Genomic DNA, 20721 nt, shown 5'->3' with positions numbered 1-20721 from the left:
ATTGCTAAAATGAAGAATTCTTCTTTGACACTGCCAGGCCATCTGTGGATAACTATTTTTTGTAACTCTAGCACTTGGACATATTCAACAGTTGCTCATTGCAATCTGTAACAGATCAACCTTGAAAATACTTTTAACGTGGTGGTCAAGAGCATCAACAAGTAGATCAATAGGAATAGCTTGGTCTTTGAGAGTCGGGTAAACTGCTCAGCTAAATGTAATCATCCTGGTACCTAACTTATAGCTCACTTCAAAATCATCTTGACAAGTAGCTGTTACAAGAATGGTAATGCAACTGGTTTGCAGCATATAATTTCTATTGCCTTATGATCTGTTTCAACAATAAATTTCATGCTAGATAAGTGTGGGTGGAATTGCATGGTGCTGAATATCAGAGCTAAGTCTCATGCTGTATATTGCAACAGTTGGCTTGCACAGATGGTAGGATATTTGAGTCAATGCAACAGTTTATTTTGTCTTACAAATTCTGGCACCAAGGCCTTTTTGTAATGCATCCACTTTGAGAATCGTGACTTTCAAGGGGTTGTAGCATTGCAGTAGGTGGGATTTTGCTGACAGAATCTGCTTCAGAGAATCAAGGATGGATTGGTCTTTGCCTTCCCACACATGAGGGACATTCTTCTTAAACAAATCACTCAGTGGAGATACCTTGGTCTGTGAAGTTAGCAACGTAAAGTGAAAGGAAAGTGAAAAATCCAAGACAATCATCCTCTTTATCTGTGGGTTTGGCATTTACTTAGCATTGTTGGATGGACACTATCATGTTTAACTGTTTGACTCTTACCTAACATTTTATGCTATTAAATACCGATCTTTGTTATTGTGCTGCTATCATCTTTGGGTGAAGATTTTGATCATGCTCTGCCTTTGTCTTACTAGCAACTGTGATAATGTCAGTAATGTAAATACAGCCAGGTACATTCTCAATAACAAAAAAAAGTTGCTGGAAAAGTTCAGCTGGTCTGGCAGCATCTGTGGAGGAGAAAACAGAGTTAACGTTTCTGGTCTGGTGACCCTTCCTCAGTTCTGTTAACTCTGTTTTCTCCTCCACAGATGCTGCCAGACCTGCTGAGCTTTTCCAGCAATTTTGTTTTTGTTCCTGATTTACAGCATCCGCAGTTCTTTTGGTTTTTACATTCCCAATAATCCTATCCATGTGCTACTGGAATATGTCTTGGCTGACTGAAAGCCCAAATGGTAGGTGGGAGAAACAATATTAATCAAGTGTTGTCCTTAATGTTACAAGCTCATGGGTTCCTCTGCTAAATGGACAGACCAGTATCTGTACTTCACATCCAGCTTGGAAAGGAATCTTACTTCAAAACAATTTAGGACTTAATTCTTCCAGTGTCCATATTTTGCCTGGACACTCATGCCATTTGCATCAACTAACAAAGTGCTCTTGGGGCTATTGCTTCTATGATGAATTGAAGTCTGTTCATCTTGAAGTCAATTCTTAACCTTGAGCTGGTCTTAAGTACCTTCCATATATTTTCTGGATCTTTCCTATCATTCATGCAAAGACTGGATGTGTTTAATTCTGCAAAGGCCCCACTGCCAATGAGAAGCAAGATTTTTAGAGTTCTTCATTCCAGATCATCCATTGCTTGATCTGTCAAACAGAACTGAATACAAGTTCTTTGAACTGTTGTACTTCAGTAAAGATATCATTGGGCTGCTAATTGATGATGATGTTTTTTGCAATCCATGATTCTGCCTTATAAACCTCATGTGTATCCCAGACTTTGCACCAGTGTGGATTCAAATTGCTGTTCCTCTGATATTGGGCCTGTTAAAAATTCCTCCTCGAAAAATTGCAGTTTAAGACTTGCCAGCTTATAGAAGGAGTCTTTTGCCTCTATGTTGACTGACATCCAGGTAGGTCTGTTTAATGTCGAAAAAACACATTTTTAGTGTTTCAAAGCTGTATTGTTTCTGCCAATGCATTGTACCTGTACTTTCAGGATCATAACACTGTCTTTTTAAAAATTAGATCAGATTGTAATATTTGTTTCTTTTTAAAGACAGAAGTTGAGTACTCTCATTTCTCTGTATTTGTAACTTCAGCCTTTCACTTTTAAGAAGTTAGAAGTTAGAAATGTATTGTATCTTGAAAGATTAAAAAGTTAGCTTGTCTTTTTGGTGACCAATGTCCTCTTGACAGATCTCTATGGCTATCTGCACTCACAGAAACTGATGCTGCTCAATTTTCAAATTCTCTGATGTCCAAAATGGTAGTCCAGCTGCTCTTCAATTAGTTTTGCAAACATCTGCCACCAGGATTTTTTCTTTCTTTATTCATTCACGGGATGAGGACATCACTGACCAGGCAGCATTTATTGCCCAAAAGACAATTAAGAGTCAACCACATTGCTGTGGGTCTGGAGTCACATGTAGGCCAGACCAGGGAAGGATGGCAGTTTCTTTCCCTAAAGGACATTTGTGAACCAGATGGTTTTTCCAATAATCAACAATGGATTCACGGTCATCATTAGATGATTAATTCCAGTATTTATTGAATTCAAATTCCACCATCTGCTGTGGTGGGATTTGAACCTAGGTCCCTAGAACATTATCTGGGTCTCTGGATTAACAGTCCAGTGATAATACCACTAAGCCATTGCCTCCCAAGAAAGATGGATACTGCACCATTGAATAATCCAAAAGACACTTATTACAGCTAACTATCAGACACAAATATTTCATACTTCAAATACAGTGTCTATGCTAACATTAAGCCATTAATTTATAACTGAGCAGCATACCTCCAGTAGCATGTGATCCCTAGGGTAAGTTGGGCTATGAGATCTTTATACAATTAGGCTACATGCTGTGGTACAGTGATGATATCATGAGCATGTCTGTTAAAGGTACACTGACATACCGACTGTGAGACATAGCACAACACAAGGGACTAAAATGAAAGTGTCAAAAGTATCTGGCCTGATATGAATTATGATTGAATGAATCATTTTCAAACAGGATATTTGAATTCAGGTTGTAAAGATAAACGTACAATATTCAAATTCACCACACTGCTTAAGGTCCCACGTGCCAGCTGAATTATCAAACTGTGTGTGAGTTTAACCACTCCTTATAATTAATGGGAACAGCTGTACCAGACTAGCTGTGTAATGGACGCTGTGGTACAATCTTGATACCAGTGATATTGTACACAGTACCCCACACAGAACAAACAAACTGCTCACACAGGAAATAAAAAGGTTAAAGCTTTTATATCCTGTGCCTCTGAAACAAGGAGATTCTTGTCGTTATATAAAAACTCTAGTGCAGAGTTGCAGCACTGCACTATTTGTCTCCCCTTGCCAAGTAGTTGTATCCTGGAACACTTAATATCTGTTAGCTCACAAGTCAAAGCACATTGACTTTCAAAAAGGAATCCATAGTGTCATTTTTACTGCAGTGTTGCCTAACCAGCTTGTGTGAGGTGATGGATCATTGTGCAATGCACGCCTTCTGGCCCCCTCGTGCAGCCAATATATTAATCATCCTGCAGATTAGTGAGCCGCTGAATCATGTGAACAGGATTGTTTCTTCCATCATACTATTGCTGAGCATATCTCAAGTGTATGTTGGGCATTGATGAACAGAATCATTGTCATTTTAAAAAGAGAAGCCTGGAACGAGTATGTCATTGACTATAACATTTCACTGCATACTAATCCTCAAAAGTAATATTTTTCCAGTGACATTACTAGGGAAGCAATCATCCAGAAAATGTATAATTACTGATTAAAACTGATTATTTTAGCCATCAGCCGCTGCTCAATGCACTTCTGTTCCAGTAGCCTGCAACACAGACCAAGAAAAACAAGATGAAGAACCTAGGATGGTCTGTTGGAGAGACAGAACCACGCGAGCAAAGACCATTTATCAGCTCTTGCTTTCAGCATTCCTTACGCATCACGATTTTGCAGCGAAGGCATTTGAACCTCAGACATTTTCTTACATTTTGGTCCCAAATTTTCTTCCTTTTATTTACTTTTTCCAAAGAGTGCCTTATAACTCTGTGACTGGAGAGAGTGGTGCATGAAATGACGCTGTCCAACGAATATGGTAAATAAAGATGGGGAAAATGGTCTTTTTCCAGCTGTCAGTATTCTTTGCTGTCATTATTTTACTTGAGATCTATCAGTGGTAGCAAGTCATAATGAGTGACTGCTGCCAGTTTGGTACAATCTTTCACAAAAGAAAATGTGATAAATTGATAATTTATGGTTTGAATTGCTGTCTAATCTAGCACTCATTAAGGTAAATGAGTTATAAGAAAGTTGCAATCCTATAACTTGGCATGTGGTGAAAACTGATTGCAGAGATAAACTTAACTCCAGGAAATTTAATAAATCCAATGAATTATAAATATTTGTAGGTACGATTTTCATGTCTCCATCTATTTTGGAATAAAATTTGGTGGGAATTTAAAAATGAAAGGTAGAGTCAGGTTCTAGGATTCCCATCCCCATTTCCATCATGTCGCAATTTTAGGGCTCTTGGCTATGTGAATTGAATTGGTATTTGTGATTCTGGCGATCTCAGGAGAAGGCCATGGTATATAATTCACTTGGCAGTTCAGGCTGATGATTGCGTGATGTAAGATGGTAATGTGGATTTTGGTCTGTGTGTATGAGAGGGTTTAATGATTAACTTGTCAGTGTATCTGGAGCCATGATATTTAAAAAAAAACAGTTGAGAGAATGAGTCCCGGGGGTGATGATGGAAATTTAAGGGCAGGAAGAGGAATATTTGATGGCTTTCAGTTTAAAAGGACCAGGAATTTCTTTTTTTTTGGAAGGCAAAAAAGAACACATGCTTGGAATACGCTATTTTTTCATCTTGCAAAAGTCCTACTTGAAGGCAGATGTATGTAACAATTTTCCTTGAAGAACAGAGATTGTTTGGAATTATTAGGAAATAGATTACCTCAGTGTAAGTATTTTGGTTTGAAGGTTCTGAACCAGAAGTGTTTGGTTATAACCTTGAAAGGGCTATTCAATTGTGTGACTAATCAAGGAAGAGGCTACCAAACTTTCAAGAACAGGAATTGAAAGAAACAGTAAGGTCAAACCAATAGATCTGACAGAGAAGGAAACTCTGTCTCTGGTGCTTTACTGTTGGAATAAATGGTATTGTATTCTACAGTACATTTAAAAATCTTTCAAATTGTATTACATGTAAATAGTTTGCTTTATTATATTTTATCTTCATTTCATTTGCATAACAAACTTCTGTTTTATTGGTAAAACATTCTGTGCTTGTGTTCAGTGAAAGATCACCCTTGTTAAACAAAATAAAATACGATCATTCAAGCCAGATTTCAGTCTAGGCTTTGACATGTCCAGTAGTAATATCAGCTGGGATCCTAACAATCAATAGAAATGCTTCAGCCTTGTCATTTACACAGATGTGCTGGGTTTACCCATCATTTTAGGATAGGCATGTCTTGAAGCCTCCTGTATTGGTTAGAAGTTTAATTATCCATTGATATTCATGACTAGATACAAGGAGGACTGCAGAGCTTTGTTCCAATCCATTAGTTGTGGGACTACTTAGGTTTGTCTTACAATATGACATTTTGGCTAAAATTCCATTTCATGTGCTATAAATTGGCCATACCAGCAATCTCATAAAGAGGCCCAAGCCATTTGTTCACCAAGCAAACTTGATGCTGAAACAATGTGCATCAAAGATATCCTGCAAAATAATGACTCCCCCAATCAGATTGTGATTGTAAAACTTCAGATGTGTCTAACTTCAGATGTGATGTTGCAGTTGGAGAACATTTACTGGATAATCTTGAGTCTGCAAAGGAGTACGCTAACAGCCAATTTAGGATTATAACTTGGGCTGGTAGTGTCCTGCACTTGCAAGTTCTGGAAGCCACTTATGTTAATACATAGGGCACTGTTCTTCGCAAACAGACTTTACACCTGTTTTAATTCAACAAACAGAAGGTAGCCTTTCACTGGTTCATTTTTCAGGGCAATGTCCTGACCAATCAGAGTTAACCTGTCTGTTTTAATTTTTAAAAAAATACCTGACAGTTAACTGCCCATCAGTATGAATAGGTGCACTCTCCAAGGCAACACTATTACCAGAGTTCACTTGCCAACCAATCAGCATTCTCCTCTCAAAGTCTAAATGCTGATTTTCCCCTTGAACTGTTATTTTTGCAAAATGTCCTGTTGAGTACATGATGAAATGTTTCAATAAAATGTATCCTTTTTCAGCAATTCTCAATTTCTGTACTACCAAATGACAATTTAGCTATTCTGCCATTTGATTTAAGACAGTTTTTGTCAAGTGATGATGATATATAATTTATCTAAAATTATCTTCTATGTTGTTCCAAATATGTTGTTTGAATTGATGGTTTTTGTGTACAGCTGATTTAAACTGAACATCCATATGATATATCTTCAGATGCAGGTGACATTTGTTATTCGTCATAAACTAAGTATTCGGAACAGAGATATCTATGAATGGAGATCTGAAACTACACCATAACTCTTGTAATAATTTATCCATGAAAACCAAGCTGATCCATGATGTATTTGTTTGGCGAATGACGACTAGAACTAACTTTTCTTTTTAAATTATCTACTTCTAAAGAAATAGCTTATGTAATGACATTGATGGCAGTCCAAGACCTCTATAAAGTGGGTAGGTGTCAGAATTAAACAACACTACAAAGATTTCAGTTAGGCTTTACACACAGCATTACAGTAAAATTCCACCTCCAATAGCATTTGCTCCAATCCCTATCCAAGCACCAAACATTAGATGCTAGAATCAAAATGATTTTTAACTTTCCACGAAAGCTGAGCAATGCTGTTTAAAGCAGAACCCAAAATAGTTATGGTTGAAAGATAAACATTTCCAGAGCTTGATGTTAACCTGATCCCAGTTGTAAACAATGTTCAACATGTTGTGGGGTCCCCATTGGGATAAACAGAATTCAGTTTCTTCAAATGTCGAAACCTGGAGAAATTAGAAGTATCTTATCTTGAAACCTATTTTGTACATGAAACAGACAGACTTGAAAAGATTTAAATATCACATTTCTTAAAAATAACTATAACTTTTCCCATCAATACCTCTGTTGTAAGAGTTCAGATGGCAAAAATAGCAATAGTTTTCATTCTTTGTGTATATCGTATAAGAATGCACATGCAATCTTTAAATGAGCCAAACGGATTTTGTTACAGTAAAACCTGTTAAAAAAAAGTTAACACAGTTGTAACTAGTATTTTGTCTATCCCAACTTGCCTAAGCTTTGGAGACAATTGTTCTTTGTTGATGTGCAGGGAGAATAAGAACTAAAACACTGGTCCTCTTACATTGCTAAAAATAGACTTAGCATAAGATTGCCATCAAACTTTTTTATGATTGGCACAAATTAAACAAAGTCATTCAAAGATTATTACATTCTCTCTTTTGGTTAAAACAGTCTATTACAAATATAAGGGAGCTTTCCACTAAAGCAGACAAATATTTCACACTCAAATCCTCTGAGCTTTAAGCATGTTGCCACTTAGTAGCTACGTTGCTCAATATATTATCATGGACCTACATATCAGGACTGAGAATGTAAGACCATTAAATCAATCATAATATCATACATCCAAGTTAATAATTTTCTAGAACCCTTTACAAATGAAAATGCAAATTACATTCTCAATCTATGCGGAACTTGGTTTACTTTTTCAGGCTTGATTGTCCAGATTTTTGGCCTAGCTATATTTGTAGACTGTGTTGCAAAAGTGTCTATTATTTCAGCAACTAGGCCTGCTTGAGAAATCTGCAGTATGCCAAAATATCACTCTTATAATGTGCATAAAAATTCAAAGAGGTGAACCTTACTTCTGATTGATTTACTGTTCGAGACTTTGAAATTAGCTAAGATTGGTGTAAACAACATTGTATTGCATAAACATGGCGTTCACAAATGCCATTTAGAGGGGGCAAAACAGGACTATTTAAAGGAAAATGGATCCCCAGATTATACATACTTCCATCTTGAATTAACAGCACTTACACTTTACCATTTCAGACTCACTTTCATATAAGTGTACTATTAATTTAGAATTGTTCTTTGTGTTGGGCCACAGAAAAGATTAAGACAAATAAAATGTAACCAAAAAGCCAACTAAGCAGGTGAATAAAGTATTTAATCTAATAATAATGTGTATATTACATTAGTTTAATATATTCCTTTCCACATAGAAAACTTGTTTACCATGTGATATTTCAATAGGACTTTCCTTAGAATTGCTTACCATATACAGTAGTGATTGCAGTGAGTTGCATTATTGTTAAAGATGTATATCATCATAAAACCTATTATGGTATTGTTTTGACAGTAGCAGTCAGACTTTTGCAAGGGAAACTGAACCAGTAACCAATTCAAGTAGTAACTGTGTCACTTGTATATATACTCTTGAGTACTAACACTGAAACATTATTTTACATTCCTATTTGCAACATTTATTATAGTGCTAATGAAATTGAACAGTCACTGTGCATTTACTGTCTATCATTAACACAAAAAACTGTTCCACTGACGTGTGTCAGAATTGAATATTGGACATGATATATAACTCTTTTGAATCCACAGCAAATAATTATTCTTTTTTCAACCATTTTGATGTTGCAACCTGCTAATATGCTTATGGGTAGCATTAGCCAGATCAGGCATGAGTTACTCAAATGATGTTCCTGATGTTGAGAAATCAAATGCTGAACCGCACAATAATGTCAATATTTGAGGTAAATTTGTGAAAGCAGAATCTTACCAAAAGGGAAGATTTTTTGCAATATGACATTGACCATGTTTCTCTGCCTTTTTGACTAAGAATAGGGCTGGGTATGTCCAGTGGTGACTAACTCACACACTCATCACTGGGAAAGCTCACTGGATCACCTGCCAATCAGCTTGTTAAATACGCATTGCTAATCTACTTAGCCTATCACAGACCTCAACAGTGGAGCTTCTGGGTCTTATGGACCACTTGTCAAAGCCTACTTTTCAAAAGATTCAGTTGTGAGAAGATTTTTTATTGCTTTTGCAGAAGGGGTTCAGAGGAGTCAGAGTCAAGAATAGGTAGTGGCTTTCAGAAGCTACCTAGTTAACTCCCATCTCTGCTTTCAATTGCCCCCGCATCATAGTGAATGGGAGGCCTCTCCCTTCAACCAGCAGGTAGATCGCCCTGGCTTTCTAGTGAGGAACCTAGCCACTTTTCTCACTTCTCTAGAAGCCATGTAAACAAGACCATAACAAGTTGACGTCCTCAGATGACCATTAATTGACCACTCAAGGCCTTAATTTTTGGCATGTCATTGCCAGTCCCCAGTGGAACTACTTGCCCAGCTCTTACTTGGTGTGGTAGAGAGAAGGTGTTTAGTTTTTATTTCTTTCCCCACACTACTGCTTATTTTTCCCCACAGCACCCGTGTTGTGTGTGTGTAAGTGTAGGGACTCAGGAAAAACACCATGCGCAAAATAATTTTATTCAACATTTCCACCATCAGAGAAGGTGGTTAGTATATCTCCAGGGCTAACTCACCCAATCTAGAGAGGGGAAAACTCTGCACCTTGTATAGGTCCTAGGGCTTCACTAGAAAATCTCCAATTCTGATGCCACGTCTTCTGTACTGGCTTCTTGAGGGGGGAGGCACAAGTAGCAAGGACCATGCTCAATTCAAAGATGTTACAACTTCATATCAGTCTCCAATTTTTTGAAACATAACAGTTCAATGTAGGGTGGGTATCCTCCAATGGGCACAAGATGACCATTAAATAGGCACCTCCAAACTTGCCCTTTCACTCACTCAAGTTGTCCAAACTGCTGCTTCAATGTAACCTTCTTTCTCTGCAGGTTAAATCCCAGGGGAACAGGAGGAACCCTCTTAATTGCCCATCAATTGTCCACTTGCAGATTTCAGTTGACCCACAGATGCCGCTGTCAATACCTACTCTGTCAGTGGTAAAATTGTGGTGAGGGCAGGGATGGGGAAGTAGACACTGAGAAAGACACATGCGGGGCTCAGAGCTCTATTTTATGATTCTCCATGACCACCATCTGACAATTTGCAACTACCCCAGGAGGACGGAAAATTTAGCCCCCTTTATTTTATTTAATGAACATTAATGTGACATCACCAGTTGCAGATTTGGGATTCCTGTGAGGAAATAGTTTGGGATTGTTCAGACACATTCCACACTGCCAACAGAACCGAAGGGCTCCAGAAAACAGGTTAGTTTTTAAAACTCACTGTATCCTTACTTCTAGATTTGTTTTTAACTACTTCCCACTTTCCCACTGCCAATCCCGAGCTCATGTTTCACACAATCAAAAAAATTCTTTCTCCTCAAGGCAATTTTTTCAACAATCAATAAGATTATGCAACAATAAGTAGAATAATTCTGATCTTAGCCTTAAATTTCAGTGCAAACGAAAGAAATGAATTGGAATCAAATTGTTGTTAGTGTGAGTACCCCATTTGTAAAAGCCCAAGTTTACTGATGATATTGTTCAAATTTTCATTTCTAGTACATCAGTTTTTTGTAATTTTACCAGTGTGCAAACTAATCTATTGTTTATATTTTGCAGTCTAGTCAGTATATTGTAAATATCTCAATCTAAACGCTTTATGCAATCCTGAACAATCCGATTATTGTAAATGTCAGGCAGAACTTTTACAAAGAGATTGGTTTTTGTACATAAACATGTTTTATATGTAATCCTTTCAAATGCCTACACCAAGAAGTGCATAAAAAAAAGTGGAAAATTAGTTACGCCCTTATTAAGAGTACATTGGTCTTGTAAATCTTGTCATCTCCCTCATAATTTTTCTAAGTGGTTAGTAGCTAATGGTGGATTGTGCTGTAAACCATTATTCATGTGTATGTTTTAGAAATGAAATTTGTAAAGTTACATTTTTACAATGCAGAAATTTTATAATGTTTGAATATCATTGACAAATATTTTAGAAAAAGAGCTGCAGCCTCATCTCTCTTATAGGATGTTATCTTGCTCTGAATACTTATATAACGAGCATGACATCTAAACTGGAAAACTAGAATGACCAAAGAGGAAATATAGCTTTAACTACAGTTAATATAAAACTGAAATAGGAAAGATTGGCAAAGCTCAGCAGGTCAGACAGCATCTGCAGAGAGAAATACAGAGTAAATGTGTAGCATTTAATTGCAGCAGTGCGGGTCCTCGCTGACCAGCTGAATAACCAGCAGAGCCCTTATATTGATTTTCTTGGGAAGGTCTGACAAAATGACATGTTAAACTGGTACTTATCTAGACATAGTCAGGCATCTGAGTAGAACAGGAGTGGAAATGCCACCTCTGAGAGCCGCTAATCAGAGGTTGGTAGCTCTCTATTGCCAGCAGTGCAACTGGGAGCACTGCAATGCCCTGAAGCTACCACCATTGGATCCTTGCACACATTGAATGGATGGGGTTAAGGGATGGGAGGTTACCAGTGAGGTTGGGTGGGGAGGGGGGTGTTGTTGTTAGGTAGTTCAGATGCAAAGGGGGACTTCCAGCACCATCCATTTTCTAATGCAGGGTCACTCAGTCAGCTACTGTGTGTCTCCCTGACCACTGCAATAAGATGCAGATACAGCAAGCAATTGAGAGGCAAATGTTATGTTGGCCTTTATTACAAGATGGTTTGAGAATAGGGGTAAAGATCTCCTACTGCAATTATATAAAGACTAGGTGTGACAACGCCTGGGGTACTGTGTGCGGCTTTAGTCTCCTTCCCTGTGGACAGACATATTTCCCATGGAGGGGCTGCAATACAGGCTCACCAAACTAATTGCTGGGATGGAGAGATTGTCCTATAATGAACATGTGCAAGTGCTGCTGAGTTAGTTGTTCAGCCATGATCTGATTGATTGGCAGAGCAAGTTCAATGGACTAAATGGCCTACTCATGCTCCAATGCCACTAAACTGACTGGGCCTTTACTCTTCGGAATTTAGAAGAATGAGAGGCGATACATAATTTGTACAGATCTTGACCGGGTAGATGGAGGAAGGATGTTTCCCCACGGCTGGCGGAATTAGAACCAGTAGATAATGTCTCACAGTAAGAGGCAAGCCATTTAACACTGCAAATCTCTTGTCTTGGGGGTGGTGAATCTTTGGAATTCTTTGCCCCAGTGGGCTGTGAAGATTTAGTCATTGAGTAATTCAAAACTGAGATCAATAAATTTTTAAATATTAAGAAACATCACAGGATATGGGGATGGCACAGGAAAATGATGGTGAAATAGATGATCAGTCATAAGCTCATTGAAAAGGTGAATTGGGCTTATAGGGCGGAATAGCCTACTCCTGCTCCAATCCTTTTATTATATATTCATAAGTGGTTTCACACACCAATGAACACGTTTTCTCCTATCACCAAATGACTGGTGGTATTTTTTCACCTATTAACCACCATTGGTAACTCACTGTTTTCCCCAATTGATTAATTTGCATGCAAAACCTGTTAAAGGCAATGCAGAGCATCAAAGGTGAGGGAGAAGTTGGAGGCACGGGGGTGTCAATAAATTAGAATAGAGTTGGCTGCTCCTATTTCTCATGTTCATATGGCAATTGACATACACTTAAAATAATTAATTTGCAGAGTTGTGGGGCAAAAGACTGACATGTGGAACCAACTTAAATAACTCATTCAAATATCATAGATCACAGTAAAGAAGCCTTGAAAAATTGTTGAAGAAAGCTCAACTTGATATGTCTACCGAGTATAAAAGGTGAACTGCCAGGGTTCATGAATGTTTTGAAATGCAAAACTATTAGTAATTCTAATTAAATTACAGTGATATGTTTTATTGAATGTATTAATTTAAAAATATATCTTTAACCACAATCACAATGTTTTAAAACCAGTCAGATTATTTTCTTCCCGCATAGAGTTCATCAAATTCATTCTGAGTCACTTTGGCTATGATATCATCATAAGGATACTACTTTGGGTTGGGTTTGGCACTTTAAATTTCAGAAGCATCCCTCCACAGCAAAACATCATTGATTTGGATCATCCAAATTTGTTGAATGGTCTGATGACAGGTTATACATTATTAGCGTCTCATAATTTGATGGCAGATTGACACAATACATCAAACAGTGTAGCATACATATCTCCACTCTTTGTGAAGATGTCTTTTCTGTCGTGCCTGAAAATAATCTTTGAATACCTTATGGCACACATCCAAAGGTTGACTGCAGTCAAAAGACCCTCTAGTATAACTGCAATTTGGATGTTATTTTTTCGCAAGTATCTCTTGATTTTTATATCTACCTGGGATCTGAACATATTCTAAACTAATAAACTGTACACTTTGCATTAGCCACTGGGGTGCCTATCCACACATTATTATCCACAAATTCACTCTATCCTCATCCATCCACCTGTTGTCATGAGCATGCATATCTCATATAAAACTCATACAGTAAACTTGATTTTGGGTATGGTTTTACATTTGATAGTTACTATACATTTAATTTTGTCCCATTGATTCCTTCTTCCTTTCCACATCAGTTTTTCACCAACACCGAAATTCATTGTTGCAGTAGTTAATCCACCTAACCTGCACAACCTCGACCCTATGGGCAATTTTGCATGGTCAATCCACCTAACCTGCACAGGTTTGGATTGTGGGAGGAAACCAGAGCATCCAGACAAAGCCCACACAGTCACCCAAGAGTGGAATTGAACCCATGTCCCTGGCACTGTGAGGTAGCAGTGCTAACCACTTCGTTACCGTGCCTCCCCAATTATTTGAGGAACATTACAATGTTACCACCTTTGGTTTTCATAAGGTTTGTTCTTTTTGTTGGGGAATCCATTTCTGGCTGCCATTTGCTCTCTATGTGAGCATGTCTCAAACTCCTGTGCACTTTCTTAGAAACGTGACCTATATAGCTTGCTTGCTCCTAGGTATTGACTGATAAGTGAGGAAATTTGAGACTGAATCTAACATGAGTATTGCATTTCTTAGCAGAAAAAGGTCAACTTATATTCTGAGTATAGGCCTAAAAATAAAGTTTGGTGCTGTTAATATGTGGTCATCTTATACAGCATGTCAACTTATATGCCACGATCTATGGTAGTTGTTATGGACAGAATGGACCATGAGCCCTTCTTCTGTGCAATTTTTGAACACTGGCCCAGAGATTCTGACTCAGACTGAAAGTGGTTAACTGTTCAGTGTCCTTAACCCAGAAATCATCTTTTTGGTGAATCTACTGTATAGTAGGCTCCTTTAAGTGTTTCCAAGGTCACCTTGGCAATAAAAATAAGAGGTATTAATGATTCATTTCTGCTTACATCGTACATTGACATCTTCAAGCCCAACTGTACTGGAACAAAATTGAGTCTATTCAAGCAAAAACCAGCCAAGCAGGGTGCCATTATTTCTTCAGAAATGCAATTACATTCCTGCCTCCTGAGCTCTCTAACACATTACATGGTGAGCACCTTGAATGATAAATGACTAATTATGCCTTTTAATCTGCCCAGAACAGCCCTTATTTGAACAAAATCAAGTATGGTCTTGAAATCAATCAACAACCAATGCAGGACTCCCATTAAGAGAGGCACCAGGCAATCATCATCATGTAACAATGAAATGAATCCAATTACAATAAATGTTAAAATCTGTTGCTTCATATATTCTTACATAATGCTAAGCTTCTTGAATCAATGCGTCTTTTTATTAAAAAAGAGCATGCCAAATGTTTTAATCAGTGTTGTTTTACAATTAATTTATACATTGAATACATATTAGAAAGAAGAGTGTCAAATTAAACTAAAATGCTGTGGGATATTTAACAATACAAATGTGACCATGAAACATCACAGAAGTCAAATTCTCTACTTTGGCATTGCCATTACTAACATTATCAACTTGTATCTCTATCAACAATAATCTGGCAAATGAAAAAGAAAACCCAATGGCTAGTTATAAGCTGAGTAGCAAAAGTTTCAATGGGACATTAATCCTGCTAGTGCTAGGCATGTTAGCATCTCGGACACTGAACCTGACCTCAAGGTGGGTGTAAATTGATAGCATTGACAGGAAATTGATGCCAAAACTCCAAAGTAACCAGGAAACGTTAATACAGGGGCAAAGAATCAGGAAAAAAAAACATGGGTTGTACCTGGAACTGAGACATTTTAAAAGGAGCTGTTCCTTCAACTACAAGATGCTGTTCCCTGGCATTTGCTGCCAATTAGGTTCACTAATGAACCTTATCGGCAGCAAACATGGGAGGGAAATAGCTTGTGATTGGAGAAGCAACAAAAATATGGTTGTAGAAGTGGTGAACAAATGTTGGCGGGGAAAAGTGGAGGGGATCGTGAGTCTCCCAGCAAAACCTAGAGAAAGGGGAAGCCGAGGCTCTGCCAAGCAAGGCCAGGGGAAGTTTGAAACTATTAGATAAGGCAAGGGAAGCAGCATTGTGCCAGTTGATGCCAGGGGGCAGAGAGAGTCTTCCATGAAGGCTGTAGGGAGTGAGAGTCTGTCAGACAGAGGTGGGTGATCGAGAGTCTGCCAAATGAAGCTGTGATAGCAATGGTGAAGTTAGAATTGAGTAGCTACAAAGGGGAGGGTAGACAGTGCCTTCAAAGTCGGGAGGGGGGAGCTGCCATGTGAAGCAAATGTTTTGTGGTTATCTTGTGCTTGTCATCTTGTGTCAAATTTTAATTTCCTGGACAGTACAATATTTAAGATTCCCCGTGTGCTTTAGTTTTACGTTTAATGGAGAATTGATATCTAATGAGGGTGTTGATGAATTATTCTGTACTGCTTCTGTCAGTCCAACTGCCCCACATGTCAACACACGTACAAAGAAAGTATTGTCGCTAGGTGGCTGCACTTCACCTAATAAAGGTGTTAGTCAGAATTAAAACATCGGCCCTGAAAATGAAAAACAATTGCTCTCCCCAAAAGTTAATAAGTAGTCTTCGAGAAATCTCGAGAAGAATGCTTGTAAAAAAATTGCTCTGGTATAGAGTGAATTGTTTAGAGCATTCAATTCATAAATATTAAATAAGAATGTTAGATAAAAGCAATATCATTGAAGCAATGAATCACGAAAAATTGTCAACATGTATACAAATCCTTTCACGGTAACAAAAACTTGCATTTGTATAACACCTTTCATTAACATAGAATATCTCAATGGGCTCGACAGACAACTAAGTACTTTTAAAATGTAGTCATTGTGGTAAAGTAAGAGCTGCAATAGCAAGCAGAAATGTGATAATGACCAAATAATCAGTCTCTTTATAGAAATGTTGATTGTGGGATAAATATTGACCAATACACCAGACCACCCTTCTCTATTCCCCTTTGATTAGGACCATATGTTCTTTTATATCCATCTGTGAGGGCAGATTTAGTTTAGCATCTACCCCCAGTGCTGATTAGGAGTGTATGCTCTCAGGATTTCATGGTCAAGTTGCTGCAAGTATGATTTGAACCCACAAACTTCAGATTCTGAGGACAGTGCTAGTAAACAAGCCACAGCTAACACCTTATTTTGTTCTTAATTCATTTTTAATCAAGCCACATACCCTTGCTTTTCCTCTCCTCAATGCATTCACCCTGATGGAGGAAGGGTCAGCAAATGTTTGTCCATTCTACATCATTCAAATGGCCATTCTTTAGGCAAGAGCTTGCAGTAATTATCCACGGTAGGTCAAGAATAATATCTTCCTCTTTGTATTTTTAAGCAGAAAAACTGTCAAATATTGTAAATTTGAAATAAAGAAGAGAAGTAGATACAATTTGCATGCTTAAATGTTACACCTTGTGCTGGAATGGTACAAGGATATTTGTTCTGCTGTGAATGGATTCATATTAAATATGCAAATTTTTCACTAAACTATACTAAATTTTGCAGGTCTATCAAACCTTAAGGCCAGAACTTTGCATTCCTATTTCAAGGCCATACAACGTCAGGATTCAGATAAAAACAATTGCTGAGCAGCAAAGGTGAAATTCCCACCTCAATTTATGTCTCAAGCAGAGAAGGGAAGGGGAGTGAATGCATCACAACCCTCACATGCATCACAAATCATTTTTCCAGCCAATTTTTACTTTATTCATATACAGTGACCAACAGAATAATCTGTTCTGAAAATAACGAGGGCTTTTTCTTTCTCTGAGGATTTCCTACACAATCCCTTATTGGTGTATAACCAGTACCACTGCTGATTCTAAGGGACTGTAATACTAAATGTCACTAGTCTGGGCCATCACTATTTTTTCTTGGAAACAAAGAAATATGTTTTAATACAAATGTAGTATCCTAGGCCCAACTATCTTCAGCTGCTTCAATGACCTTTCCTCTATCATAAGATCAGAAGTGGGATGTTCGCCAATGATTCCACAATGCTTGGCACCATTTGTGACTCCTCAGATACTGAAGCAGTCCATGTTCAAATACAACAAGATATAGAGAATATCCAGGCTTGGGCTGACAAGTGGCAAGTGACATTCGTGCCACACAAATGCCAGGCTATGACCATCACCAACACGAGACAATCTAACCACCATCCGTGGGTCAACCCACAGAAGCAGGACTGCAGCAGTTCAAGAAGGCAGCTCATCACCACCTTCTCAAGGGCAACTAGGGATGGGCAAGAAATGCTAGCCAGCCAGCAACACCCACATTCCACAAATGAATAGAAATAAAAAATGTACCTCAGCATGCATGAATCCAAGAATTGTCTGTAATTCATTAGTATTGCTGAAAAAGGACATATTTTGTCCTTTCATCTTGCACAAATCAGGCCATTTCATAAGAAGTACCAAGGTCAAGGCAAAACAACATTTGTACTGAATGAAAGGAGTGTGCTAATTGGTTGGCAAGTAGACTCTGACTGGTAGAGGAATTGCAATAGAGAATGCACCAGTTAATATTGCCATTATATCCCTGCTGGGCCCAGCTTCCACAGACATCTCTGTTGGGCTCGATGAGAAACCTGTCTTCATTGATACTTAGCCTCTTATACCTCGCATATTCTGACATAGGGTTCGAAAACAGAAATCGTTGGAAAAACTCACAGGTCTGGCAGCATCTGTGGCGAGAAATCACACTTAGCGTTTCAGGTCCAGTGACCCTTCCTCAGACTTCTGTCCACACATGCTGACAGGCCTGCTGTGTTTTTCCAGCAATTTCTGTTCTTGTTTCTGATTTCCAGCATCTGCAGTTCTGTCACTTTTTTATTTAGATTCGGTAGCTGCATATAAGAATTGCCTTATGTGTTTGATCAGATTCTAGCCTGTATTTCCAGCCTGTATCAAATGTATTTTTGAAATGGAGCAATCTAGTGGCTCCCTTTCCTTGATATTCTAGTTGAGAAATCGGGCGAGAGGGTCTCTACTAATGTCTAATGAAAACTTACCTTTACTGTACAAGTTGGGATTCCTAGAGTTGCATGCGCTATATAGCTGGCCTTTATGACACGTTCATAAAAAGGGCCCAAGCTATTTACTCACTGTAGAAACCTGAAGCTGAAATAGGTCAGATTAAAGGCATTCTGCAGGTTAAATGTTACCCTAGTTATATTATTTTTCACTGTATATCACACAAAATCATGCATGGGTTTAAGGCCATCATTGTTGGCTCTAATCCAAAGAACAGGGTTAGCCTTGAAGTGTAAGGTATCCCAAAAGTGTGAACAATGGTTAAAGCTAGCTAAAAGGATGCTGCTATCAAGTCAAAAATGGTGCTCTGCCTATTACATCAACTGTCAGTCACCATTAACTGTTAAGGTTTTAGAGTAGATTTGTAGCTCGGGTTGTGGATGTTGTAGTTGGTTGGCTCGCCGAGCTGGTTTGTTGTTTCGCAGACGTTTCATTACCCTGCTGGGTAACATCATCAGTGTAGCCTCCAATGAAGCGCTGTTATGTTTTCCAGCCAGTTATTTAAACTCTGGAGTCCGTTGAGCTGGATTACCTCATTTCCGGTTTTCCTTCACAGTGGAGTGTATATGCGGTCGAGCTCTATGTGTTTGTTGATGGCTTTCTTCATGGAGTGCCAGGCTTTTAGGAATTCCCGTGCTTGTCTCTGCTTTGCTTGTCCCAGGATCTTGGTTGAATTGGTGGTTGTCCTTATCCATGTGGGTAGAGATAAGTGAGTATTGGTTGTGTCTTTTTGCAGCCAATTGATGTTCGTGTGCCCTTGTTGTTAATTTCCTTCCTGTTTGTCCAATGCAGTGTTTGTCACAGTCTCTGCAGGGAATCTTGCATATGACATTGGTCCTACCATTCAGCTTTTCAAAATAATCCTTTTAATATGATTAGAATATAGTTAAAGTAAACTCATTAACAAAAATTATGGCTGAAGACAAATTCTTGTCACTTCATTACCTGACCACTGAATGTACATGTCGCATGCAGTTGGATGATTCTGCTCAAATTTTGTCTAGGCCCTTAATATAACTTGTGATGCTCAAACAGTTCACTTTTTGTCTTAATCAGAATTGAAAATAAAAGCTTATGTATATTTTGACAGTGGCAAAACATGGAGTTAGTTGGGTTGCACATTCCAGAATGAGAAGTGTTTAACAAGGAGAAATGTCTCAGATAGGCAAGACATCAGTAGGGTAAAACAGCAGAAAAGGCCTTTAATAGCAACATCTACATCGCCGAGGCCAGACACCAGCTCTCTCTAACCTCATCATTCCCCGACCCCGCACCGCCCGCTTCTATCTCCTTCCCAAAATCCACAAACCTGAATGCCTTGGTCGACCCATTGTCTCCGTCTGCTCCTGCCCCACCGAACTTATTTCCACCTACGTCGACTCCATTTTCTCCCTCTTGGTCCAGGAACTCCCTACCTACGTCCGTGACACCACCCACGCTCTCCACCTCCTCCAGAACTTCCAATTCCCCGGTCCCCAACACCTCATCTTTACCATGGACGTCCGGTCCCTATACACCTGCATTCCCCATGCAGATGGCCTAAAAGCCCTCCGCTTCTTCCTGTCCCGCAGGCCCGACCAGTCCCCCTCCACTGACACCTTCATCTGCTTAGCTGAACTCGTCCTCACCCTCAACAACTTCTCTTTCAATTCCTCCCACTTCCTACAGACAAAGTGGGTGGCCATGGGTACCCGCATGGGCCCAAGCTATGCCTGCCTCTTTGTAGGATACGTGGAACAATCCCTCTTCCAAAGCTACACTGGCCTATCCCCCATCTCTTCCTCCATTACGTTGATGACTGTATCGGCGCCGCCTCGTGCTCCCACGAGGAGCTCGAACAGTTCATCCACTTCACTAACACCTTCCACCCCAACCTTAAGTTCACCTGGACCATCTCTGATACCTCTCTCTCCTTCCTGGAACTCTCTGTCTCCATCTCTGGCATCCACCTAGAAACCGATATCCATTTCAAACCTACCAACTCCCACAACTACCTAGAATACACCTCCTCTCACCCACCTTCCTGCAAAAAGGCCATCTCCTGTTCCCAATTACTTCGTCTCCGCCACATCTGCTCCCAAGATGAAGCTTTCCACTCCCGAACATCCCAGATGTCCTCTTTCTTCAAGGACCGCAACTTCCCCTCCACTGTGGTCGAAAATGCCCTCGACCATGTCTCCCGCATTTCCCGCAACTCATCCCTCACACCCCCTAC

The 20721-nt window shown here is 39.0% G+C and overlaps 1 protein-coding gene across 1 annotated transcript in view; it reads right to left on the bottom strand.

The window, feature by feature from the left end:
• kcnb1 (potassium voltage-gated channel, Shab-related subfamily, member 1) overlaps positions 1–20721 on the bottom strand; it is a 301902-nt gene that overhangs the window by 224487 nt on the left and 56694 nt on the right. The window lies entirely within an intron of this gene.

The sequence above is a fragment of the Rhincodon typus genome, chromosome 19 (assembly GCF_021869965.1).
Source record: "Rhincodon typus isolate 14 chromosome 19, sRhiTyp1.1, whole genome shotgun sequence".
Lineage (NCBI taxonomy): Eukaryota > Metazoa > Chordata > Chondrichthyes > Orectolobiformes > Rhincodontidae > Rhincodon > Rhincodon typus.
This window is presented reverse-complemented; position numbering and strand designations above follow the sequence as displayed.